Source organism: Cherax quadricarinatus, chromosome 55, assembly GCF_038502225.1.
Source record: "Cherax quadricarinatus isolate ZL_2023a chromosome 55, ASM3850222v1, whole genome shotgun sequence".
Classification (NCBI taxonomy): domain Eukaryota; kingdom Metazoa; phylum Arthropoda; class Malacostraca; order Decapoda; family Parastacidae; genus Cherax; species Cherax quadricarinatus.
In genome coordinates, this window is record NC_091346.1 from 6,398,845 (window position 1) to 6,426,344 (window position 27,500).

General features: G+C 44.3%; 1 long non-coding RNA gene and 1 other non-coding gene across 2 annotated transcripts in view; one reads left to right on the forward strand and one right to left on the reverse strand.

Moving 5' to 3' along the window:
• Nucleotides 1-27,500, reverse strand: part of LOC138854330 (uncharacterized) — a 386,009-nt gene that overhangs the window by 234,209 nt on the left and 124,300 nt on the right. The gene's annotated exons all lie outside the window — the stretch shown is intronic.
• LOC138854355 (U5 spliceosomal RNA) lies at nt 16,698-16,814 on the forward strand. The gene has a single exon (XR_011393550.1). It is a non-coding gene; the product is annotated as a U5 spliceosomal RNA (small nuclear RNA).

A 27,500-nucleotide genomic window follows, 5' to 3' on the forward strand; every position in this document is an offset into this window, starting at 1 on the left:
CCCAACTAAATATGTTTTAGATTTGTTTACATTAATTTAATATTAAACAAACACAGTGAAATATATTTTTTTCGTTAGGTTCAGAATGATTTTGGTGAAATTATTGCATACACAAATTTTCACATGTCCTATATGGCAAGATGAGCGTTGCTATTTAAGCCAAGATCGCAAGTTCTGCCTATTCGGCATATATATATATATATATATATATATATATATATATATATATATATATATATATATATATATATTATATATAAAGCACACAGACAGATGCCACTTTATTTGGTACACCCTTATAGAGCTGGATAGGCCCCATCCCCTTTGGCCCCAGGACAACGTGACTTCGTTGTAGCATAGATTCAACAACATACTGAAAACACTCCTTAGAGATTCTGGTCCATGTTGACATGACAGCATCATGGAGTTACTGCAGAATTGTGGGATGCACATTCATGCTGCGAATTTCCCATTCCACCACATTCCAGAGGTTTACGTCAAATTCTGACTCAACCATCTGAATGTCGCAGCAGAAATCGCTATTCGTCAGATCAGGCGACGTTTGTCCAATCTTCAATTGTTCAGTTTTGGCGAGCCTGTATTCACTGTAGCCTCAGTGTTCTGTACTTACCTGACAGCAGTGAAACCTTGCATGGTCTTCTGCTATTTCCCATCCGCTTCAAAGTTCAACGCGTTGTGCAGTCAGAAATGTTCTAATGCATTCCGCTGTTGTAACACATGGTTATTTGAGTTACTCTCGCCTTCCACTCTGGCCATTCTCCTCTGACCATTCATTAATAAAGCGTTTTCGCCCACAGACCTGCCGCTCACTGGACGTTTTGTGTTTTTCACATCATTCTCTATAAACTATAGAGACTTTTGTGCATGAAATTCCCAGGAGATCAGCAGTTTCTGAGATACTCAAGCCATCCAGTTAGACACAATCACTGATATGCGTGTGTATGTATGTATGATTGTATAATGTAAACGAATTTAAACCAGAATAATTTGGATATGATGAATGTGAAAAAATGCCTGTCTGGCACTAGAGTTGCAGATGTGTGGGCAAATTGAGAGCAGGATTCTTTGAGTAGCTTTAAAAAATGACTGGCCAAATATCTGAGTAGGACCTGCCTAGCGTGGGCAGTCCTTTCTCGGATGTACATGAAGAGGGTCTCTAATTATATATATATATATATATATATATATATATATATATATATATATATATATATATATATATATATATATATATATATATATATATATATAACTGACCAAAGGGCACCTTCATATACCAATAGTTGCATGAACCTCTCCTTAGTTGCAGTATACCAGCACTGAAAATATAAATCCGATCAGATGAGACGTTCTTAAGTTATAAACAAAAACCTTGCCCGAAGAAAAAATTCGGGCAACCACTTAAAAGTATCCCTTCGGGAATACTTAAAAAATTACTTAAAAAATCCGGAGGTTTTCAACGAGGTTGCTATCTAAACTGAGGATGAACGACTAGAAGAAAGAAGGTCCAGGACGGGCATGAACACGGCATACGAAATACTAAGAGGTTAAGATATAGAGGATATGAGGTGAGAGCCAAGAATCAGAGATGGCAGATAAAGATGCAGGTGAGGATAGGTACATTAAGAAGTGCTTATTCAATGTTAGGGAGGTAAATCTAACGTACTATATATAAAATTGGTGATACAGTTTTAAGAGTGATAGTATAACAGTGCCATGGAGGCCCGATCAGAGTTAAGACGTCAATAAGAAATAAGAGGCAAGGCCAGGGGCTATGAATCAACCGGTGCAAACACAACTAGGTGAATACAAGAAAGGAGAGTGAAACTAGGCGAGCAGACAAAAACCGTAAGATGCACGGGAGAGGTGGGACCTCCCCGTTCCTCAGGGTATCATTGTCTCATCCGTTCGAGGTATTGATTTCACAGATGACGGGTTTAAAGGCCTCTGGGACGGCCAATCACAGTATCAGCACACCAACACTGTAGTAGTTTTATCCTCTTACACGGCCACGTTGCCTACGGCTGTTGATGAAAGAGGGATATGAAAGTGCCTTTACGTGCAAGTGCCTTCACGTGTCAGTGTCTTCAAAGATAATAGAACATCTCTGGCAAATGAGGCGAGAGTCAGTGTCTCCTGCGAGACACCGACACATCCATTCTACTTCATTACAGTCAATTGCCTTTCTTCCCTCCTCTTCAAAATGCAAATAAGATTATGACTTGCTTCAGACAAGGACATGTACTACTCTTCTCCCTTCTCGCCTGCCACTGCAACATGAACTTTTATTTTATATTTGTGAAGTTTCTGGAGAATATCTGCCCTCCCCTTTCTTGAATCAAATATAATTACCTACCTTTCTGCAGGCGCTGTATGAACTCCTGTGGGTTTACATCATCCCCGTGAGTATAATAATGTAGACTTGTAAGAAAATGTTGTTCTCCTTCATGCATGTGTAACGTTGTCTAACCTATGAACTCCTACAAGAGATGTGTCTGGACACTCACAGCTTCTTTGTTGGAGTTAACAGATTCGAAACTGACTCTCCTCTATGACAGCAGTCCCGCTGGATTGTCACGAAAACCAGTATCAAAATTTGTTTAATACAAGTGGCAAATTGGTACTTACATAGCCCAATTACAATGCAAACCTTCCTTTGCGCAAAATACTGTGCTGAAAGTTTGAAGCCAATCAGAAGGTGCATTCTCTTGTTACTACATGGAAACAAGAAATTTTGACTTCTTTATTTCAGTCTTAAAAGTGGCAACTTTACACCTAAACATACTAAAATTATGCTGAACCTTCCTTCGTGTTTGATGCATCTGTATTCTTATCTTTGAATCTGTTCAGGAAAGCCGTTATCGTATTAAAAATAACACTACACAATGTTTTTAAATTAAGGAATTGCACTTACACAATAGAATAACAGTCCGAACCCATCTAATAAGTAACATACTCCAGCGCTGAAAGTTTGCAGATGATCAGAAGAGCTACTCATAAATTATCGCACGGAAACTTTGAATTAAAAAAAAAAAATCAATAACCCCTATCCATTAGGTATCCTTTTAAGATGCCTAGCAACTGAAAAACTCTATGGAGATGGAAACCCTTATTTCGTAATATGGACATACATTTTGACCTTTAACTGGGTTGAGTACAAGCTCTTGAGTCTCTTGATGATGTCGATCTACAGCTCCAGAATTTTTTGGAGGTGCTGATCTAAAGTTCATGAGTCTTTTTCAGGGTGCGTTAAATTACAGGTGCTGGCATCTTGAAAATGCTGAATTAAAGTTCCTGGACCTTTTGGGAGAGACGACTCTTAGCTCCTAAGTCTCTTGAGGAAGTTGACCTCGTGTTGGCTGAGGTACAGGGAGTTGGGGTTATGAGATACGGGTGCTTCCTCCCTCTGATCGCACAGCAACGGGAGCATATCTTCTTTTTATCATTGTATTTATATCAAATATCATTGTGCCTATTTTTGAGACCCAAGGCTACCTTAGAAAATGGCCTGTAACAATGCTGGGGGATAACAGCAATCAGAAAAAAAGATCACGGCAGTCAGAAAGTCAGTGGAGAGGCGGATTCAGTCTGACCTAGTATTTTAAGTTAGAGAGGAATGGCTATGTGTGTAACTAAGAAGGAAGATCAAGTGGGTGTAAGGAAAACACAGGCTCTTTGTGACTCAATTATTTAGATTAGGATTCACCTGCCATGGATTCAAGCTCCATGATTTGCTTGCAATCGTGTTATTACGATTTCGTGAGTCATTCAACATTTTAGAAGAATAAACTTTGGAAGAAGATTGAAGCCATCGTCCCGAGAGCCAGACCTCCCGTAGTGATCAATGTACTCTCACAATAATACTTTGGTTAGTATTCTCACCATTAGGTGAACACACCACCACTGGTGCCAACACTATCTTCTCACCACCACTAATGCGCACACAGGTGCCTCCACACTCTAGTATCTTCATTTCCGAAACATTTCGGTAGGCCAACACAGAGGTTAACTAAACTGGATACAGCAAAAGCAGTAAAGAGGTCAAGATGATTGTGATCAATGCTGGGCAATGCTGCAGTGCTCCTCAATCAATTCTTAGGTTCTCATACAAGTGGGGCCCTACTGTAGCGCCTCTCCTTTTCACATCTCACTTCTGATTTCAGTATAAAAGGCTCAGTTCTCATGTCTTAGCTTCACGTTGATCGAGACCATAGAGTTGGACGCTTCTTCAGGCTGAGAGATGACCACTTCAAGGCTGACAGACTTATCACATAATCTTTACCTCTTTGCTTTCCAATTTTAGTCACCTTTGTATTTGACTGAAGAAGTCTACTATGCAAGACAGACATTTCGGAAATAAAGAGAACAAAATGTTGCACATGTGTCTTATTCATCAATCTGTCAGTGTTGTATACTATTATTATAACCACACCGTCTTCTCGCAACGCTTAATTACCCTCTATTTTAGAGTCGGTGTATGACAATCTACGGGTTTAGCGCTTCCCGTGTATATAATAATAATCCAGCACTGAAGAAATTCAAGCCATTGTGGTGTGCAGACAAGATTATGTATATTATTCCCTGTGAGAATAAAGTGCCGCCACGCGTGTTGACTGTAGCCCAGATAAGGAAGCAACCTTAGGTCAGCTCTACGCTGACTTTGTTTCGTTGTGTCACGTATAACAAAGCCCTGATACACACACTCCAGCACTTGCAGAGGGCGCTGTCAACGAATGCACTCCTAACAACTTTCAAAACAAACTTTCATTCTTCACAGCTGGTAAAGAGTCTGTTTTACAATACTCCCAAATTGAAAGATCATTTGTGTGGAAGTCGCTTTGTGGACGGTGATGAACAGAAGGAGGGTGAATGGACTGAGAGAAAAGTCCTTCCTACACAGCACTGAACAACTAGAGGAAAAATACGAAGAGAGTATAATAAAACCAGCATGGTTTTATGACAATGTTGAGCACGAAATAACAGACAAGTCAAACTCTAAACTTTCCGAAGACTTCCCGCTGTAATAACAAAACGAAAAAGTTGGCAGTTTAGAGAAAGTGACAGCTCGCATATTTGCACTAATATACACGCACCAAAACCTATGCATAAACACATACTAACATACACCTTACGATATTAGATTACACACTAGAAAAGATAATAGAGAAGAGATAGTAAAACCTGTCTTAAAAAAAGTAACACAAATGTACCATAACGGACACTTGAATAGACGACGTCTTCTTAAGAGTAAAAAAAAAAAAAAAAGGATTTGACAAGTATCACATGATGCGCCGATATACAAACTGGAAGAGCAAGTATGGATAACAGTGAAAGTGCTTAAGTGAAATCAAGAATACCTAGTGAAAAGAAAGCATTGGTTAATATAAACTGTATCACTTTTTTTGATGTAAAACCATGAGACACGTAACTGTAGAAGATAGGGAGAAATACCAAGATAAAGTTAACAGGTTATTGACGTGGTCAGGCAAGTGACAAATATATTTCAATTCTCATGTGTGTAAAGTAATGAGAAAAGAAGTAGGAGAGAGAGAGAGAGAGAGAGAGAGAGAGAGAGAGAGAGAGAGAGAGAGAATGTACTGCAGGCAAAGCACAATGAGAACGATACTGGAACAAGTATAGTACAAAGCATATCACCAAAAGTACATATCAACTATATAACTTCAGCGGAATATGCAAAACTTTTCAGGAACCTTAACAAAACTCTTTTAGAGCACTACACACAATTTACGTTAGGTTCGTCTTGAAATATGCAGCGCCAGCATGGACCTTTCCACCTGATAAAGCATGTCAACTCTCAGTTTCAAGGCAACAGAGGGAATAAAATAGACAAAGAGTTGGTGGAGGCAACCATGATATATTTCAAAAACATATATGATCGGATCTTAAAAGTCCGAAATCAGTATAACTTTTAAATACGAGTTAAAAACAGCGTGAGTTATGACTCGATATCTCCGAAAATATAAGATGAATACAAACACCTTATCTTCTGCCTCCTCCGTTGCTGCAGCTGCTAATATCGCCGCCACTACCTAAATAAGCGTTTCCAGAACCTAAAGATACGCCACGAGATTTGTCCAGGGGCAAAGATGTATGACCAATAAAAATTTTACAACTCTGGAAGAGGGAAGAAAACTGGAAAACATGATTATTAAGCACAAGATACTCGGTAGAACCGGCAGGGCAGAGAACACTGTTTGAGGGGACAGTTAGTCACGGGGATGTCAGAAGCACCTCAGTTTGAGGGTTAAGAAGTAGAACGAATCTGTTATGCAAGTAGTGAAAACAGAATACATATACAGTTTTAAGATAAGGTATGACATTGTCTTCGTTCGGCTGCTCATTTAGCGTAAGGAGTGGTTGTCTTGATCCTCCGTCTGATAATTACTGCCTGGTATGTAAGTACAACATCCACAAATAGAAGAATAGAAATACATAAGTTTATTTGTGAATATAGACTGAGAATAATAATTAACCAAAGGAAGATATAAAACTCTTCCTCTTCTACATGTCTAAAAATAATAATAGTAACAAATCCCACACTTGAATAGATGTTGCGAATCCTGCATCATTTATATGCCACTCTCATACATTCATACTCACATCCACACACACACAGGACCCAGTAGCGATCAGTGAAGAGGCGGGGCCAGGAGCTGAGTCTCGACCCCTGCAACCACAATTAGGTGAGTACAATTAGGTGAGTACACACACACACACACACACACACATCGCTTAGAACAGGGGACCCAGAGTACAACACCATCAACTTAACTACCACAAACATAGAAAACACATAACACTATACTCAGTACAGGGACAAGACTCCTAATTGTGTTCAGCTTCAATCACAGACAAAAGGACTGGGAAAAATGGTACCCCGATCGGAAGGTGTTGCAGATATGGTGAGCAAAGCCGATTTATAGTCTTTGTCTTAAAGCTGTGTAAAGTAGGGCAATCTAAGCAGGTATTCACGGTAAACTCGTTCGATGTTATGCTATAAAAGCTTATGCTGCAAACACGAACTTCCTCCTTGGTCATGTATTTGTGTGAATACCGAGCCAACGTATCAGGACGCCATAGGAAGGACTTGCCAAAAAAAAAAAATACAAATTTCGTACATCAGCAGGGATCCGATTTGCTTTCCTTGACATATTCCGACACAGATGGGCTTCGTGCATTAGGCAATGAAATATATCAAGTATCAACCTAAGCTTAGAAACTTTATTAAGGCGATGAACATATCGTCAAGTATTCCACTATGGGTTCAGTAGCTGCCGGATCTTCAACGGTTTCATTTCAGCAAGACGAACTCCTACTACTACCTGCGAATTACCTTTTCTCAGGATGGCCTTTTAGGAGCAAGCGATCGCTGCATGTTGTTTGAATACGAAGTAGAGACTAAGCTGATAAGCAGGGAGATGGAGAAGCAGATTACGACGCTGACATCAATAAAAGATCATTACCATGGCATCAGACACGGTGAACATTATGCTTAGCAGGTTGATCGAACAAGAACACTGCTTCACTCGGAGGTACTAGTAAGCTATGGAAAGATTTAGGACCATCTGAAAAAAAAAATGAATGATAAACACAGAAAAACCTTCAGTTTAACCGCAGAAGCAAAGAAGCCAAAATAAGGAAAAAGAGGATACGAAAAGAATATATAAAATAATGAGGATAATGGTGGAGTTTTCAAAAAGTACCGTAGGGAGTGGATGACAAAAATACGAACACAAATCTATTGCAAGAAACTGAATGAGGATTTTTAAGAAAAAGCAGGAATGTTCCAGCAAGTGGTTGGTAGAATTTAACCTCAACAAGAGTAAAGTACTGAAAAAGGAACCCATGTAAATTGAAAACTGGTAACAACTACTCAGCAAGCATACAAAAGGACCCGCATGTAGACATAACACCAAATATACTCTTGAGGTGCTCATATACTGGACAACATCTCTTAACCTATGCACTTTCTAAAAGTGAGGAACATTAACAAGGAATAATTTAACATTCTGTGAACCAAATTCGACAGTTCACTCCTCGTGCTAGCACCAAACACAATAATGCTCAGAACGTCTCAGAGGTTTACACTTAGACTGGTCTTGGAGATAAGAGAAGGAGAATGAGTTACAAAGTAGGCTCACACAATTGAGCCTCAAGTCAGTAAAAGAACAATGGGTCAGGGAAGACATCATCACAATGTGCAAGATTCACAAGGAAATCTGCAGGACAGACAAGGACAAAGCTTGACAAGGGACCTATGGATGCTGAATACCCAATTGAGTCACAGGAACATTACAAACAACTTTTCACTGCAACAGTAGGAAAAATACAGACATGGAAGTAAACGAAAATACAATAATCAAGAGGCTAGGAACCATTTACGCCAGTCACTTGAAGGATAATAGGAAGAACTAAGAGCCGGTATCCCTGCAAACTATGAGACGTGAAAACATGGTTCAAGCACCTCACCAAAACTCACAATCTGGTACTTAGTTGGATAAGACACAAATGTCAGAAACAGATCCGTTCTGACTTAATACAACCCACTGTGTGGACGAAATGTTCTCAACAAAGAACAGCATTATACTGCCACTATGTCTTTACCCATCGCGTCGGTATTTTGTACCGTTTCTCTCCATCTTATGGCTGACTATTGAAAATATACACTAATATATCCAACAACAAGAAATAAATTGTTCTTACTTTATGCTCCGGCACCATCCTCATCCACACTTCCCTTCCATTTCTTCCCTACGCTTCCCTATCTATACTATTCTCTTAACGTCCTTCCTCTGCTCGATTTGGTGGTGTGAGAGTGGGGTAAGGAGGGCAGGAACCAGCCAAGAACAAAGCAACAAATGTCATGAGAAAAAAGTAAGGTGTGGAAGTGGCGAGCCAGTCCGCCGCTTTATCAATGTCTCTGTCATTCATGAACCTCACTGCTCACTGACTCAACATGGTATCTCTCAAGATGGACATCGTGATACTTCTTGTATTTTAACTGCTTAAAATTATGTCACTTTCGTTTGGTGCGAACGATGATTGTTACCATCTCACTGAGTTACTGAACTGCCTCTGGAAGACTACTGAATTCTTATAACAAACAGTTTCTCTGTCACAGTCAAACACGATACACAGTTTCAAGAGTAAACATGATCGGGTCCTGGAGGCCAGGCAAGAGTAAAGTATGCCGATAATAATAAAGAGGCAGTGCCAGGAGCAATTAATTGATTACTACAAACAACTTTGCAAGTTAAAAGTATTTCCAACCTTTCGCTTCAGTTCTGTAGAAACACTTAGGGGTTACTGCATGATTATAAGTAAGAATTAGTAGAGTGTATTTTACAGATTAAAATATGTTATATTAGCTTTAGAGTCTGCTGGTAATTACCTATACATATGAAAGGCTCTTTACACTTAATGGTTTGTACTCGTTACATTCCTGCTTTTCATTAATGGTACTTTACACCTTTGCCGAACCTCTTCAGAAGACGACAGGTAATTCGAATGAAGGAGAGCTCTTGAAAAACGACAATTAATTCTGCGAAGTACTGAGCAAATGATTTAAAGAGGTATTCTCAGCGGAAACGGACAATACTAGAATGCCTAGGGGGAAAAGTAAACAGACAGGTACAGGCCACAATACACACAACATTGAAAGAGGTAAAAAAAAACATTTTATGGAAATGGATATATCAAAGGGAGTGAAACCTGACAATGTGTGATCATGGATTCTGTGAGAAGGAGCAGAAGCACTGTCCAAGCCACTAGATAAGATCTATGACAAGGCACTGGACACTAGAGAACTGTTAGAGATCTCGAAGAGAGCGACTATAGTCCCTGTATTTGAGACAGACAGTAAGCATTAAACTACAGACCAGTTTCATTGACATGCATACCTTACAAGGTAACTGAGAAGACAATAACCAGAGTTGTAGAGCACTTGGAGAAAAGTAATTTAATGAACAACAACCGGTAGGTTCAGAGATGGTAAATCTTGTCTTACAAAGCTATTTGAGTTCTGTAACAAATTAACAAATGTAAGAGATGAGAGGGATGGGTGGACTGCGTTTTCCTAGATTGCAAGTAGGCATTTGATACTATACCCCACAAGAGATTAAGCAAAAACTTGTGGTGAAGGCAGGATTAATAGAGAACATATTCCGGTGGATCATGGGGCACCTTAGGGAGAGGGAGAGGCAGCAAGAAAGTAAATGGTCCAGAAAGAGATATCAGAAATTGAAAAGGCACTAGACACTAGATGGGATTGAGTCAGAAATATCCCTGTTTGCCGACGATGTGAAACTAATGAAAAAAAAAAATAAAAACAGATAAGGAGAGAGAAAGGCTACCAATGAATCTGCAGGATTGGTTAGATAAATGGTTGGTTAAATCTAACCCCAGAAAATACAAGGTTAAGCAGAATGGATATAGCGCAAGAAATCCGGACACAAAATATAGATTCTGAGGGCAGTGGTTACAGACCTCACTCAAAGGAAAAAACCTAGAAGCGAGCATAGTTCTTGGTATATATCCAGAGGTTCACATCAAGTGAATAACCTCTGCAGCCGGTGCTCATCTGGCTAAGAGTAGAGTTCAGGAATCTCAACAAAGAGTCTTTCCAGGCTCATATGTTAGGTAAGGCTCATCAGTATCAGCATAAAAGACCCATACCGAAAAAAAACATGTTAAGAAACTTGAGAAAGTGTAGAGGTTCTAGCTTGTTCTAGAGCTAAGAGACATAATTTAAAGGAATTGAATTTACAACATTGGATTACAGAAGAACAAGGGAAGATTTGATAGCAAAATACAAAAATACTCAGAGGAATTGATAGGGCAGACAGAGATACTCAATGAGAGGCAGGGAACAGGTACTCGAGGGCACAGCTAGAAGTTAAAGACGGATGATCCAAAGATACGTCATAAAGAATTTCTTCAGTCTCAGAATGGTTAGAGAGTAGAATGACTTCGACGAAGAAGCGGTAAAGGCAGAATACATTAGGAGTAGGTACGATAGTGCCCACGGGGCTATGAGGAAGTTAATGTGGCAAGTGGTAAGCTGGGAGGCGGTGGCCAGGAGTTAAGACTAGACCCCCAGTAACAACATATAGATGAGTGTTCCTCCTTTCTTATGTTCTTATGTTCTTATAAAAGAGTATTGAGGAAGATGTACTACGAAGACAGCAGCTAAAGACAAGCCAAAGAGACGTTAGGGTGGTGAGTAAATAAAACGTACTAGACGATAATGCTGTGTAAAAAAATAATATAAAGCTGAAGGGTAGACTTGATCAGAACCTGAAGGCCAGAAATCAGTGAAACCAGTCGCTATGAGTTAAAAGATGGGGCCAGGAGCCGCGGCTCGACTTAAGAATGAAAATTAGGAGCACCCTCACACACTCAACTCGAAATACGCTACAAAATACCTGTTTATCACATACACTGAACCTTGCTCATTATTTTTTCTTCTTCTTAGTAAGAAAATATAGAAGCAGTTGACATAAATATTAAGTTATCATGAAAGGCTCTATGAAGTCCGCAGGAAAGGTAGGTGTTTATGATTTAGTAACACCAAAGGCAGGTGTTTATATACCTATGACACGCGTGGCAGGTGTTAATATGCTTGTGACATGAAATCCTGGTTAATATTGTTTGTGCTATTTCTGACTAGATATTTAAAGCATCGAACAAGGCAGTTAAGCGTAATGAGGGCGTTCCCATCTCTCACTGTGTGTGTGTGTGTGTTCTCACCTCCAGTGGTTGCAGGGGTCGATTCATAGTTCCTGATCCCGCCTCTTCACTGGTGGTCACTAGGTTCACTCTCTCCCTGCTCCATGAGCTTTATCATACTTCTTCTTAAAGCTATGTATGGTACTTCCCTCCACTACCTCACTTTCCAGACTATTCCACTTCCTGACAACTCTATGGCTGAAGAAATACTTCCTAACATCACTGTGACTAATCTGAGTCTTCAACTTCCAATTGTGACCTGTGTCCTATCTCTGGAACATCCTGTCTCTGTCCACCTTGTCGATTCCTCTCATCATTTTATATCATGTTCCCCTTGTCCCTCCTGTCCTTCAATATCGTCAGCTCCGGGACTATTCTCGTTACAAACCTTCGCACTTTCTCTAGTTTCCTGACTGACGTGCTTGGCCAGGTGAGGGTTCCAAACTGGAAATGCATACTCCAATATGGGCCTGACGTACACGGTGTATAGGATTCACTAGTCGCACATATGCTGCAGCAGTTATTTGGTTGGTGTGCGCCTCAGCAGATGTGCTCGGTATTATATACACTCCAAGTTCCTTCTCCTTGAGTGAGGTTTGTAGTCTTTGGCCCCCCTAGACTGTACTCTGTCTGCGGTCTTCTTTGCCCTTCCCCGATCTTCATAACTTTTTACTTAGTGGGGTTGAGCTCCAGGAGCCAGCTGCTGGACTAGGCCTGCAGCCTGTCCAGATCCCTCTGTAATCCTGCCTCATCCTCCTCCGACTGAATTCTCCTCATTAACTTCATATCGTCTGCAAACAGGGACACTTCTGAGTCTATTCCTTCCGTCATGTAATTCACATATACCAGGAAGCACCGGTATAGGACTGACCCCCTGTGGAAGCCCGCTCGTCACAGGCGCCAACTATGACACCTCATCACGTACCATGACTCGCTGCTGCCTTCCCATCAGGTATTCTCTAACCCACTGCACTGCCTTCACTGTTATACCTGCCTGGTCCTCCAGCTTTTGTACTAGTTTCTTGTGTGGAACTGTGTCAAAATCCTTCTTATAGTCTAAGAAAACGTAATCTACCCACCCCTTTCTCTCTTGTCTTACTGCTGTCACCTTGTCACAGAACTCTACTAGGTTTGCGACACGGGATTTCCCGTCTCTGAATCCTTGCTCGTTGTCATTTATAAACTCATTCCTTTCTAAGTGGTCCACCATTCTTCTCCTAATAATCTTCTCCATGACTTTGCGTACATGTCAGTGCCACTGATCTGTAGTTTAATGCTGCGTATTTCTCCCTTTTTTTAAAAATTGAGACTACATTTGCTGTCTTCCATTTCGATAGATGTTTTGAAGAGTGTTGTTAGTGGTACACAGAACGACTCTGCTCCCTCTCTCAGGACCCAAGGAGAGATGTTATCCGGCCCCATCGCCTTTGAGATATCGAGTTCGCTTAGCAGCCTCTTCACCTCCTCCTTGGTTATATGTATCCTGTCCAGCACCAGCACTTGTTGGTGTACCCCACCTCTCCGTCTTCCTGGAGTCCTTTCTGTCTCCACTGTGAATACTTCTTTGAATCTCATGTTGAGCTTTTCACAAGGTATGTGTGTGTGTGTGTGTGTACACACCTGATTATGGTTTCAGGGGTCGATTCATACCTCCTGGCCCCACCTCTTCACTGGTTAGAACTAAGTCCACTCTCTCCTTGCTCCATGAGTTTTATCATACCTCCTCTTAAAGCTATGTATGGATCCTGCCTCCACTACATCACTCTCCGGACTGTTCCACTTCCTGACAACTCTATGACTGAAGAAATATGTACTACCATCCCTATGACTCATCTGAGTCTTCAACTTCCAATTGTGACCCCTTATTGCTGTGCTCCATCTCTGTGTCCCCATCCACCTATCTAATCATTTCCCCTCTATCCCTCCTGTCCTTCAGTGCTGTCAGGTCGATTTCCCTTAACTTCTCTTCATAAGACATGCCCCTTAGCTCCGGGACTAGTCTTGATGAACTTTCTCTTATTTCTTGACGTGTTTGACCAAGTGTGGGTTTCAAACTGGTGCTGCATACCCCAATATGGGCCTGACGTACACAGTGCACAGAATCTTGAACGATTCCTAACTGATGTGTCGGAACGCTGTTCTTAGTGTTGCCAGGCGCCCATACGCTGCAGCACTTATTTGGTTGAAATGCGCCTCAGGAGATATACTCGGTTATTTTACTCACCCCAAGATCCTTTTCCGTGAGTGAGATTTGCAGTCTTTGGCCCCTGGCCTGTTCTTAATGTGCGGTCTTCTTTGCCCTTCCCCAATCTTCATGACTTTGTACTTGGTGGGGTTAAACTCCAGGAGCCAGTTATCGGACCAGGCTTGCAGCCTGTCCAGATCCCTTTGCAGTCCTCTGTGTGTGTGTGTGTGTGTGTGTGTGTGTGTGTGTGTGTGTGTGTGTGTGTGTGTGTGTGTGTGTGTGTGTGTGTGTGTGTGTGTGCGCGCGAACGAGAAAGCGAGAGAGAGGGAGAGAATCAGAAAGGTAACACACTAAATTATACTAAATTAAGTCATTATTTATATTACAGTTAATACTCATCCTCAATTCTAAATTAATTAGTTATTTCCGAAAGAGGATACTTAATAGTGGATACTGGACTTTTTTTCTTTCACCAAAATTGTGTGTAATAACTGAAGAATGCCTCTTCTGATCGGCTACAAGCTTTCAACGTTCATGCATCTTACCTAAAGGATAATTCGGATTGCTATTAGGCTATGTTTGTGCATTATAATATGACAATTTTTCAGCATTTCTAGTGCTTTCGGCTATTCTCTGTTTATGTGGTCAGTCCATCAATCTTGAATAGAATACGGCATATGAGCGGAGAAGCAGCTTATAAACCGTATGGCAGGAGAGGTGCAGCAGTCGTAGGTGGTGTCACATTTGTCCAATGTGGAAGTAGGTCGTGCCCAAGGGTTAGGCAAGCGAAGAATTCCCAAGTATTAAGATCCCGAGAAGTTGCAGTGTCTGACAGGATCTTAATAGTACTTGGGAATTCTTCGCTTGCCTAACCCTTGGGCACGACCTACTTCCACATTGGACAAGTGTGACACCACCTACGACTGCTGCACCTCTCCTGCCATACGGTTTATAAGCTGCTTCTCCGTTCATATGCCGTATTCTATTCAAGATTGATGGACTGACCACATCGACTCAAGGTTGAGGGACTGATTACCTCATTCTCCTCCTATTCTCTGTTTAGTATGAAGCGCGTAAGTGCCTGGTTTCCTTTGTGTTGGTGAGTGAGTGGTTCTGTGAACCCTTATCAAGAATACGACATTGTGCACATGGACTTAGTAAAGTTTTTAATGTAGGTTCATACATGCGTTGAGGTACAGAGGGATGGGTTATCCGATACATAGGGCACCTGTAAAAACGTTGAGTTCCTCTGTATAATGGTTGAGTTACAGAGTGCTGGGCTTATAAGATAAAGAGAACACATCTGTAAGATGGTTGAAGTACAGGATGCTCGGTTATCAGATACAGGAGGCATGAAGGATGCTAGAGTTACTGGGTGCTGGGTTATGATACAGGGGACACTTCTGTAGGCTGCGTGACTATGGCACTCTAGTGCCTTAGTCGTATTGCTTAGTATACAATGTACAAGCTCACCACCTTAAATCTGGCCACCAGGGCAGGCGTGTTTCATTACTGTGAACACGTTCATCACGTCAAGTCTGGCCTCTGGCCCAGACCTGGCCTATTACCCGACATCTTATTTGTTCTCTTGCATCACCTATGTACACGCTGACGCAAGCGTTTTGTTCTCTAGCCCAACCTTCCTTAGGTGTTCCTCTCTCCTCCTCGTTCCCATTCTCCATCTTCACCGCTTCTTAGCCCTTCCTCTTTTACTCTGTCTTCGTTTCCGATATATTCGCATCTTTCTCACCAAATACCGACAATGTTTCTACCTATTTATATTTCAATATTTTATTATTATCAATTATTAGTAGCGACGCCGCCGCCGGCGGCGGAGACGGCAGCAGCAACATCACCAACAGCAATCATTTTCTGTCGTTCCTTGTGACTGCGAAAAAGTTGAGAAAATATTGAGATTAATAATATTTATGCAAGTTTTTTCTTCATTTGACACTCGAGTTATTATTTTTGTACCTTCATCAACAGTTCTGCATTGCTACACATGTCTTCAGCTTTTAGATGCGTCTTAGAATTTTTTTTATAGTCTGCATTTTTTAATTCCAAGTCTTCGAATTTCCTTTTTTCGTCGATTCCTGATATATATTTTAATGGTAATTTACAAGTAATTTTATGATTCTTGAAGAGTCAAGGGAGATACCAAGGTTCAAGCCGTGATGAGGCAGTGCTAAAATTACCAAGTCAACGCTCTCCCTATTCCCTAATATTGAAACTGTCTAAAGTTGTACTTGTTAGATATTTGATTAAGGAAATTAATCTTCTTAAATTATTACAGTATGGTTTGAATGTAATGAATGAAAAGCTTGCCGGGTCACTATCTGGATAACACCGGGGCCGGGACAAGGCCGGCCAACCTACTACACTACAATGAAAAGCTTTATAGGGTTTACCTGTTTCTCTTTTTTAGATGCAATACAAGACATTTTTTTTTACTTACCATAGAAATACAGTTATGAGGATATGTGACATTATTACCGAACTCAGTAGCCGCACACTGCGGGTATACCGAATTTTGCCAATAAAAATATCTTACTATTTTACCTATCTCGTAATTACATCCATCCTGACTAACAGGATTACTGGCTCCAGTGATCCTCTCATCTCCCCGCCTAAACCCCGCAGCCTCCCAATCTCTCCTCCCTCTCCTACCACATTCCCATTCCCCTCCCACCACTCCGTTTCCTCTTCCACTACTCCGTTTCCTCTCCCACTACTCAACCCTCTCATACCCTAGTTTCCCTTCAAAATAAATAAATCTTTCGCCTTGAACCAAAGACTGCTGTAGATGGGAACAACTCAACGAGTCTTACCTAATTTTTGCTTCTCCCATTAACTTGGGCCTCTTAATATTTTCAGAAGGCCTGGTCCAGGACCGAGCCCGGGGTAATGACTCCCGAAAACGTTTTTTAGGTATATTACCACTCTTCTCCTTTCGCAGTCAAAGCTTTTAGCTCATGGCAGAAGAGTACAGAGTTAGATTCCCAATTCCGTGGAAACGTACGACCAAGTTCATTATAGCACTGCTGTCCCTGCCTACCTGGCAGTGAAAATGCTTCCTGGATGTTAGTTGACTGTTGTAACTCGTATCCTGGGAAACCTTTTATATACAAATGTGTTATATTGTTATGTAAAAATGTATAAAATCCCGTATTATCATTACATTTATGAGAGAGTGCTCAACCCGTAGGGGTCATACAACGCCTGGGAAAATGCGAAGCATTCACGCTCGATCTATGGAAGCACAGATCTAAGGACCGCTACTGAGTGATGAAGATAATCCAGTAATGTGAAACCTGATCAAGTATTGAGTGCTCATCCTCCACAACCTGCAGTATATCTTGTGATTATAAGAGATATATATCCCACCTTCCTTCCCCACCACTCCTCCTCTTCCGTCCTCTCCCACCACTCCTCCCCTTCCGTCCTCTCCCACCACTCCTCCCTTTCCGTCCTCTCCCACCACTCCTCCCTTTCCGTCCTCTCCCACCACTCCTCCCCTTCCGTCTTCTCCCACCGCTCCTCCCCTTCCGTCTTCTCCCACCGCTCCTCCCCTTCCGTCCTTTCCCACCACTCCTCCCCTTCCGTCTTCTCCCACCGCTCCTCCCCTTCCGTCTTCTCCCACCGCTCCTCCCCTTCCGTCCTCTCCCACCGCTCCTCCCCTTCCGTCCTCTCCCACCACTCCTCCCTTTCCGTCCTCTCCCACCACTCCTCCCCTTCCGTCCTCTCCCACCACTCCTCCCTTTCCGTCCTCTCCCACCACTCCTCCCCTTCCGTCCTCTCCCACCGCTCCTCCCCTTCCGTCCTGTCCCACCACTCCTCCCCTTCCGTCTTCTCCCACCGCTCCTCCCCTTCCGTCTTCTCCCACCGCTCCTCCCCTTCCGTCCTCTCCCACCGCTCCTCCCCTTCCGTCCTCTCCCACCCCTCCTCCCCTTCCGTCCTCTCCCACCACTCCTCCCCTTCAGTCCTCTCCCACACTGCTCGCCTTCCGTCCTCTCCCACCGCTCCTTCCCTTCCGTCTTCTCCCACCGCTCCTCCCCTTCCGTCTTCTCCCACCGCTCCTCCCCTTCCGTCCTCTCCCACCGCTCCTCCCCTTCCGTCCTCTCCCACCACTCCTCCCCTTCCGTCCTCTCCCACCACTCCTCCCCTTCCGTCCTCTCCCACACTCCTCCCCTTCCGTCCTCTCCCACCGCTCCTCCCCTTCCGTCTTCTCCCACCGCTCCTCCCCTTCCGTCTTCTCCCACCGCTCCTCCCCTTCCGTCCTCTCCCACCACTCCTCCCCTTCCGTCCTCTCCCACCACTCCTCCCCTTCCGTCTTCTCCCACCGCTCCTCCCCTTCCGTCTTCTCCCACCGCTCCTCCCCTTCCGTCCTCTCCCACCACTCCTCCCCTTCCGTCCTCTCCCACCACTCCTCCCCTTCCGTCCTCTCCCACACTGCTCCCCTTCCGTCCTCTCCCACCACTCCTTCCCTTCCGTCTTCTCCCACCGCTCCTCCCCTTCCGTCTTCTCCCACCGCTCCTCCCCTTCCGTCCTCTCCCACCGCTCCCCCCCTTCCGTCCTCTCCCACCACTCCTCCCCTTCCGTCCTCTCCCACCACTCCTCCCCTTCCGTCCTCTCCCACACTCCTCCCCTTCCGTCCTCTCCCACCACTCCTCCCCTTCCGTCTTCTCCCACCGCTCCTCCCCTTCCGTCTTCTCCCACCGCTCCTCCCCTTCCGTCCTCTCCCACCCCTCCTCCCCTTCCGTCCTCTCCCACCACTCCTCCCCTTCCGTCCTCTCCCACCGCTCCTCCCCTTCTGTCCTCTCCCACCGCTCCTCCCCTTCCGTCTTCTCCCACCGCTCTTCCCCTTCCGTCCTCTCCCACCACTCCTCCCCTTCCGTCCTCTCCCACCACTCCTTCCCTTCCGTCCTCTCCCACCACTCCTCCCCTTCCGTCCTCTCCCACCACTCCTCCCCTTCCGTCCTCTCCCACCACTCCTCCCCTTCCGTCCTCTCCCACCACTCCTCCCCTTCCATCTTCTCCCACCGCTCCTCCCCTTCCGTCCTCTCCCACCACTCCTCCCCTTCCGTCCTCTCCCACCACTCCTCCCCTTCCGTCCTCTCCCACCACTCCTCCCCTTCTGTCCTCTCCCACCGCTCCTCCCCTTCCGTCTTCTCCCACCGCTCCTCCCCTTCCGTCCTCTCCCACCACTCCTCCCCTTCCGTCCTCTCCCACCACTCCTCCCCTTCCGTCCTCTCCCACCACTCCTCCCCTTCCGTCCTCTCCCACCACTCCTCCCCTTCCGTCCTCTCCCACCACTCCTCCCCTTCCGTCCTCTCCCACCACTCCTCCCCTTCCGTCGTCTCCCACCGCTCCTCCCCTTCCGTCCTCTCCCATCACTCCTCCCCTTCCGTCCTCTCCCACACTGCTCCCCTTCCGTCCTCTCCCACCACTCCTTCCCTTCCGTCTTCTCCCACCGCTCCTCCCCTTCCGTCTTCTCCCACCGCTCCTCCCCTTCCGTCCTCTCCCACCGCTCCCCCCCTTCCGTCCTCTCCCACCACTCCTCCCCTTCCGTCCTCTCCCACCACTCCTCCCCTTCCGTCCTCTCCCACCACTCCTCACCTTCCGTCTTCTCCCACCGCTCCTCCCCTTCCGTCTTCTCCCACCGCTCCTCCCCTTCCGTCCTCTCCCACCACTCCTCCCCTTCCGTCCTCTCCCACCACTCCTCCCCTTCCGTCCTCTCCCACCACTCCTCCCCTTCCGTCCTCTCCCACCACTCCTCCCCTTCCGTCCTCTCCCACCACTCCTCCCCTTCCGTCTTCTCCCACCGCTCCTCCCCTTCCGTCCTCTCCCACCACTCCTCCCCTTCCGTCCTCTCCCACCACTCCTCCCCTTCCGTCCTCTCCCACCACTCCTCCCCTTCCGTCCTCTCCCACCACTCCTCCCCTTCCGTCCTCTCCCACCACTCCTCCCCTTCCGTCCTCTCCCACCACTCCTCCCCTTCCGTCCTCTCCCACCACTCCTCCCCTTCCGTCTTCTCCCACCGCTCCTCCCCTTCCGTCCTCTCCCACCACTCCTCCCCTTCCGTCCTCTCCCACCACTCTTCCCCTTCCGTCCTCTCCCACCACTCTTCCCCTTCCGTCCTCTCCCACCACTCTTCCCCTTCCTCTCCCACCATTCAGAATCCTCATGTGTAATTATCTAGTTCTAATAACACTTGTAATTGCTTATTTGTCTTTTATTTTTGGATAAAGGAATGTAAGTTATTATAATTATTTTTAAACTCTGCCAAAGCTGTTACACTCACAACTTTCTAGTGATTATTCCACTTGAAAATCAACTTGAAATTAACAATTCCGAAAATCTCTTTCAATAATTCCTTTACTTTTTACACCTTTCCTTTAACTAACAATGCCATGGTTTTTTATTTTAATCCAGTTTTTCAACGATTCTTTTGCATTTCTCCCATTGCTTTGAGTGCTCTTTCATTTCTTAGTCATCCAAAGTTGCCTTCTAGAGGGAGGGAGGGAGGGAGGGAGACTGACTGACTGACTTCATTGCAAACCTACAACGCCTCCTCTGGGATGACTTAACATCGCAAAATAGCAAGTATATCTACGCTATCTGGCTATTGTCCCAGTAGTTACTGCAGTGTTTGTGGGTATACTACAAGGGACAAAATTCTCCTTAGATGTAAGGAGCCTACTTGTTCCAACTACTGCCACAGATTGCATTCCATAAGAAGAATTTTGTTGCAGCCAGGTTGAAAATTTCAGAAAATTGAAGGATATCCATAATCCTGTGGTATATGTGGATACAAGCCTGGAGCTACAGGAGGAAGGTTCAGAAGTACTACCTCAGGGACTTATGTCCAAAGATCAAGACTGCCCTCTTGGGCTGTGTTGTAAAGTCGCAGCTAAGATAATCCATCACAGGGAAGCACTTCATGAGCTTCTCAAATCATTAGATAACCTTCAAGCTATTTTAGAAGGCCAGTGCAAGTCTACATCAAGTGACATAAGCTGCTCAGCTGATGGTGACACTATTGACATAGACTGAGCTTAACTCAGGGGTAAATAACTGGTGGAATTCTGTCATCGCTAAGGCCCCACAGATTGACAGAGTTCAAAACACTACCTTTGGGAATTCTAACACAATTCTTCTGACAACCACAGAGGGAACAAATCCTCTTCCCAGCAACGAAGGAATCCTTGGATTTGTTAACTCTCCTACACCTGACATCTCTGCTTCAGCCACTGCCAGTCCACTAGACAGTGCACATACCATCTCTGATCTTACACCTGTCAGCACACCTGCCAGCATCTGGCAGCAGTGCTTCATCGGCAAGTTTTGAGTCAGGAGTTTCTCCACCAGAGATTGGTGCAGTTAATAATCAGGGAACTATCACTGCACCTGATCACCTACTGCGCCAAAGTACGAACAGCAGGGACACATCTGTCAGAACTGGTAGAGGACGGGGTAGAGGACGTGGAGGAGGACGTGGAGGAGGAAGACATCTACAGCCGTCTCACCCTCCATTAACACAGTCCCAGCGGCAGAACTTGAGGACAAATCAGCAAAACACAGGAGGTGCAACAAATCATAGTCCACCCTCCCAGGCACCTAGGCTGTGCTCTCGCTGTCACCGGCAGGGGCACACCGCCAACAACTGTCTGCGAGATACCAGGTGCAATTACTACTACGAGAAAGGACATCAGGAGGACCAGTGTCAGAAGAAAAAGGAACTTGACAGACAGGACCACCTGTTTAGAGACCTGTTCTCGGAACAAACCAGCAGGATCTCTGAATTGGTGAACACACTCACACGTCACCCACTCATGTACTCCTATCTCAGCCCAGCAGGTGGTATTGTGCCTTATACAAGACCACAGACCTACATCCCTGCAGCTGCCTCAGTACCCTACCTCTCTCAAGGGCAGGCACCTTACATGCCTTACACACCCACCACCTCAAGCTAACCACATCATGTGGAACCAGTCTATCAGCATCCTGTCGCCCAACATTAGAGGTTTCATTACTAATGTTGGAGAGCTCACACAGTTTTGTGAACACTCGACGTCCCGACATGATAGCTGTTGTTGAAACATTTTTGGACGACAGGACTCCAGAAAATTTGCAAGAATTGCTGGCTACACCTCATGAATGAGAAGAGACAGGCAAGGGCAAGGAGGAGGTGTTGTTGTGTTAGTTACCATTTTGTCCTAGGCACATGTCGAATAGACACTAGGCCTGTTGTATATGAGTACGTGTGTGTGTGTGTGTGTGTGTGTGTGTGTGTGTGTGTGTGTGTGTGTGTGTGTGTGTGTGTGTGTGTGTGTGTGTGTGTGTGTGTGTATGTGCGTATGAGTTTGTGTATGAGTGTGTACTTCTCTAAAAGTCTTCATGCCCAGCACATTGATGTTGCCACCCCTACTCATCTTGAAATGATGTTCTTCAAGCTCTGCATAAACACTAGTACCTCTGTACTAGCATGTGCAATGACCCTTGACCCAGTAATGAGTGGTTTAGCAGAAGGTATAGTCACTTGCCAACCCCTCGGCTACGTTGGATCATCTGACCACAAGGCTGTTTTTACGACACTTAAGATCCCAACAGAACGAGGTGAGGAGTCCACACGCACAACCTGGCTATGGGAAAGAGATAATTGGCCAGCCCTTTGCTCTGAGCTCGCCACCACCGATTGGAATGCTCTTTTCCAAGGGAATGCTGACAACCAAGTGAAAGCCTTCACTGGACACATCCTTAATCTACAACAAGAACACATTCCTCACCGACAATATGTGACGAAGCCTACAGATCAGCCTTGGTTTGGCTTTCGTTGTAGAGAGGCTGCTACTGCTAAGTACAAAGCATGGCTAAGGTGTAAGAGACATCCTACCACCTATAACAGGAACTTGCACAGGCAAGCCTGTAGGCATATGGGTGACGTTCAAAAGTGGGTCATTGCTAAATGGGAGGTGGACACAAAAAGAAAGCTAGCATCAGGTAGGGTAGGCTCCAAAACCTGGTGGTCCCTGGTCAAGGACAGACAAGGTTATCTGCCTGATGAACTCATTCTGGGTCTTCAACTGAAGACCCAGATGAGTTCCCTCTCAGAAACATCCTGTCTCTGTCCACCTTGTCTACTCCACGCAGTAATTTGTATGTCGTTATCATGTCTACCCTAATCCTCCTGTCCTCCAGTGTCGTCAGGCCGATTTCCCTTAACCTTTCTTCATAGGACATTCCCTTCAGCTCTGGAACTAACCTTGTCGCAAACCTTTGAACTTTCTCTAATTTCTTGACATGCTTGATCAAATTTGGGTTCCAAACAGGTGCTGCTTACTCCAGTATGGTCCTGACGTACACGGTGTACAGTGTTTTGAACGCTTCCTTACTAAGGTATCGGAATGCTGTTCTCAGGTTTGTGTGTATGTGTGTGTGTTTGTTAGTGTGTGTGTGTACTCACCTAATTGTACTCACCTAATTGTGGTTGCAGGGATCGAGACTCAGCTCCTGGCCCCGCCTCTTCACTGATTGCTACTAGGTCCTCTCTCTCTGTTTCCTGAGCTTTATCATACCTCTTCTTAAAACTATGTATGGTTCCTGCCTCCACTACTTCACTTGCTAGGCTATTCCACTTCCTGACGACTCTATGACTGAAGAAATACTTCCTAACGTCCCTGTGACTCGTCTGAGTCTTCAGCTTCCAGTTGTGACCCTTTGTTCCTGTGTTCCCTCTCTGGAACATCCTATCTCTGTCCACCTTGTCTATTCCCCGCAGTATCTTGTATGTCGTTATCATGTCTCCCCTGACCCTTCTGTCCTCCAGTGTCGTCAGTCCGATTTCCCTCAACCTTTCCTCGTACGACATTCCCCTGAGCTCTGGGACTAGCCTTGTTGCAAACCTTTGTACTTTCTCTAACTTCTTGACGTGCTTGACCAGGTGTGGGTTCCAGACTGGTGCTGCATACTCCAGTATGGGCCTAACATACACAGTGTACAGTGTCTTGAACGATTCCTTATTAAGGTATCGGAACGCCATTCTCAGGTTTGCCAGGCGCCCGTATGCTGCAGCAGTTATTTGGTTGATGTGTGCCTCCGGTGACGTGCTCGGTGTTATGGTCACCCCGAGGTCTTTCTCCCTGAGTGAGGTCCGTAGTCTTTGTCCACCTAGCCTATACTCTGTCTGCGGTCTTCTTTGCCCCTCCCCAATCTTCATGACTTTGCATTTGGCAGGATTGTGTGTGTGTGTGTGTGTGTGTGTGTGTGTGTGTGTGTGTGTGTGTGTGTGTGTGTGTGTGTGTGTGTGTGTGTATGTGTGTTTGTGTGTGTGTGTGTGTGCTTGCTGTGCCCACGTATTATTGTTTCTCGTCTCTCAAACAAACTGTCCCTCTCCACCCTATCAAGTCCTCTCAGTATTTTGTACTGTGTTAACATACCACCCCTAGTCCTTGTTTCCTCTAGTGACATCAGGTTGAGTTCTCTTTACCTCTCCTCATACACATACCTCTTAGGTCAGGGACCAGTTTCATTGCAAACCTCTGCACTTTCTCCAGTTTCTTGGCATGTCTGATCAAGTGTGGGCTCCATACTGGTGCTGCATACTCCAATATGGACCTGACGTACCCAGTGTACAATATCGTGAATGAGTCCTTGCTTAGATTTGTGAAAGCTAGCCTTAGATTTACCAGACAGGAAGTTGCTGCAGCAGGTATTCTGTTGATGTGCAACTCAGGCGATATGCTTTATGTAATACTCACCCCAAGGTAATCCTCCATGAGTGAGGTCTGCAGCCTTTGCCCTCCGAGCCTGTACTCCGTCTGCGGTCTTTTTTGCCCCTCCTCAAACTTCATAACTTTGCAATTAATGGGGCTAAATTCCAGTAGCCACTTGTCGGACTAGATCTGTAACCTGCTCAGATCCGCTGGTATCTTCATCTGCTTGTATTCTAGTCATTAGTTTCACATCATCTGCAAACTGCAAACAGGTATAACTCTAACTCCGTCATGCCATTCACATACGTATTAAATAGTACCAGTCCTAGAAAAGATCCTCGTGGCACCCCACTCAATACCTCTTCACGGACAATTACTCGTTGCTTCCTGTTACTTATGCCTTGATCCACTGTAGGACTTACTCTCTTATTCCAGCCTGCTCCTCTAACTTTTGCACCAGTTTCTTTTGTGGTATCGTGTCAAAAACCTTCATACAGTCCAGGAACATGCAATCTACCCACTCCTCTCTCTTCTGCCTTACTTCTGTTACCATGTCGTAGGACTTCAGTAGGTTTGTGAGACAGGATTTACCATCTCTAAAGCCGTGCTGGTTGTCATGTATGAACCCCCCCCCCTCTCCTTTCTATGAGCTTCACCACTCTTTTGATAATCTTCTCCATAACGCTACATACTATGCACATCAATGAAACTGGTTTGTAGTCAAACGGTGTCTGTCTGTCTTCTTTTCTTAGAAATTGGGACCACATTTGCTGTCTTCTACTCATCCGGCAGTTGCCCTGAGGCAACTGACTTATTGAAGATAGTTGCTCGTGGCGCACACAGTACCCTTGCTCCCTCTTTGAGAACCCACGGAGAAATATTATATGGTCCCACTACCTTCGAAGTATATAGTTCTTACAGTAGTTTCCTCACCTCTTATCCTGTCAAATGTAGTGTGTCAAGAATTTGCCGGTTCCCTACTACTTATTTAGGTCTCCGGAATCTTTCCTGTTTTTTCCAAGAATTCCTCCTTAAATTTCTCGCTGGGTTCTATACAGAAGTCCTGGTGGACTACCCTCCCTTCCTACTTCAGTCTGATTACCTGGTCCTTTACTGCTGTCTTTATCCTGGTGTGGCTATATAACTCTGGATCGGATTTTGCTTTCGATACTGTCATTCTCAAAACATCGTTGAGCCTCTCTTTTTACTCATGTATATTTATCTGTCTCTTCTGCTCGTCTGTTTTCCTGCATTTTTGCTTTTTATATTTTCCATGCACTTTATTTTTAGCTTTTGCTTCTGTGTACCTCTCGTTGAACCACAAGCTCACACTGTTCTTGGAATTGCTTCTTCTATTCCTGGGTAAGAATCTCTCCTCCGCCTCCCGGCATTTTCCAGTTTCCTACTCCATTTCATTAGCTGTCTTTCTTTCCAGTTTCCTTTCCCAGTGAACCTCATTTAGGAATTGCCTTGTCTTTGAAATTTGGTTTCCTGCGTCTTTCCCGTACTCTCCGTGTTTACCTGCATGAGGTATTCGAAACTCAGGGATGTGTTGTCACTGCATTGAGAAGCCTCTAATATTCAAATTTCCCTTACATCAGATTCGCTCAGGGTGAATACAAGGTCCATTCTTGCTGGTTCATCTCATCCACTTTTTTCTGGTTGTGTCCCTGACATGTTGGCCCAGCATCTAAGTCCTTCATGGTTCTTCTTCGCCATGTTGTCCCAGGGTCTTACAGTCTATTTTCTTATGGTTAAAGTCTCCATCGATCAACAGTTTTGCACTACTCACGTGGGCTCTTCTTGCCACCTTCAGTACTGTTGTTATGGTATTATTATCCTGGTCTCCTGTGGTACAGAGGAGGGTATGGTTGTGTATGTACTCACATGTAAGTGCTACAGGGGTCGAGTCTCACCTCCTGGCCCCGTTTATGTGTGTGTGTGTATGTGTGTGTGTGTGTATGTGTGTGTGTGTGTGTGTGTGTGTGTGTGTGTGTGTGTGTGTGTGTGTGTGTGTGTGTGTGTGTGTGTGTGTGTGTGTGTGTGTATCCGATGCACGCACGCCGCATGTAAACATGAGTGTCTATGTAAATGAGATTGTGGGTGTAGGTTGGGGAGTAAACACACATACAGGAACGACATTAACAAATGCATTTGCTAGGAAAATATTTTTTTACCAGTTTTCTTAAAATAAAACTACGGAATTTGAACAAAGATCTTGGGAGACTTTCATGGTTCATCCATCATATGACCTGCGACTGACTTAAGATATATTTAACATTTACTGGACAAAAACAAATTTAAGAAAACGTATATTATTATTGTTATTTTAAGTTTAATATTATTATTATTAATAGGTACTACTAATAGTTTTGTGTTTGTAGTAGTGATAATAGAAGTAATAATAACAGACGTGGTAGTACAGTAGTAGTAGTAGTAGTAGTAGTAGTAGTAGTAGTAGTAGTAGTAGTAGTAATAGTTGTAATAGTATAGCAGTGAAGAGTACATTATTATAGTAGTAGTAGTATAGTAGAAGTAGCTGAGTAGTAGCATTACATTTATTGTAGTAGTAGTGGTATAGTACCAGTAGTACAGCAGTAGTAGCAATAATGGTACAATAATATTAATAACAGTAGTAGTGGTAATGGAAGTAGTAGTAGTAGCAAAAGAATAGAAGCAGTATGAATAAAAGTATAATAGTACAGTAGTAGTAGTGCAGTTGTAACAGCAGTAGTAGCAGTAATCACCAAAGTGTTAGTCAACTACTGTAGTAACATACCATCCTAATTATGTCTAGTATAACTATAAATAACTGAGTGAATAAATATAGCTAA